The sequence below is a fragment of the Sinocyclocheilus anshuiensis genome, unplaced genomic scaffold, assembly GCF_001515605.1.
Source record: "Sinocyclocheilus anshuiensis isolate Anshui unplaced genomic scaffold, SAMN03320099.WGS_v1.1 scaffold2357, whole genome shotgun sequence".
In the NCBI taxonomy this organism is placed as follows: Eukaryota; Metazoa; Chordata; class Actinopteri; order Cypriniformes; family Cyprinidae; genus Sinocyclocheilus; species Sinocyclocheilus anshuiensis.
The window spans coordinates 63,220-63,551 of record NW_015549716.1 but is presented as its reverse complement, the minus strand read 5'-3'; the positions used below and the strand labels follow the sequence as shown (position 1 = coordinate 63,551).

Genomic DNA, 332 nt, shown 5'->3' with positions numbered 1-332 from the left:
TTAGACGATATTTTGCTGAGTGTGTTATTGTGCTGATATCTTAAGGACTACCTTGGACAGCTGACTCCTAAAGTTTTTGATATATTTCATATTTTGTTTGGTCAGTTCACAGTAGTGATAGAAATTAAGCTTTTCCAATAAATTTAAATTGATTTTTACCTTTTATGGACATTTTTACCTTTATAGAGCCTTTTTTTTTCTAAAAGTGTGTGCATCGTCTTTTAAGTCAAATTCTTACATTTAATCAGTAAATTATAATAACAATACATTTAGGCTGTTACTAAACAAATGAAATCAGTATCAATAAAATTAATCTTTGCAGAAGTTGCATA

At 27.7% G+C, this 332-nt stretch overlaps 1 protein-coding gene across 14 annotated transcripts in view; it reads left to right on the top strand.

Moving 5' to 3' along the window:
- LOC107660752 (neurofascin-like) overlaps window positions 1-332 on the top strand; it is a 90,491-nt gene that overhangs the window by 41,717 nt on the left and 48,442 nt on the right. The window lies entirely within an intron of this gene.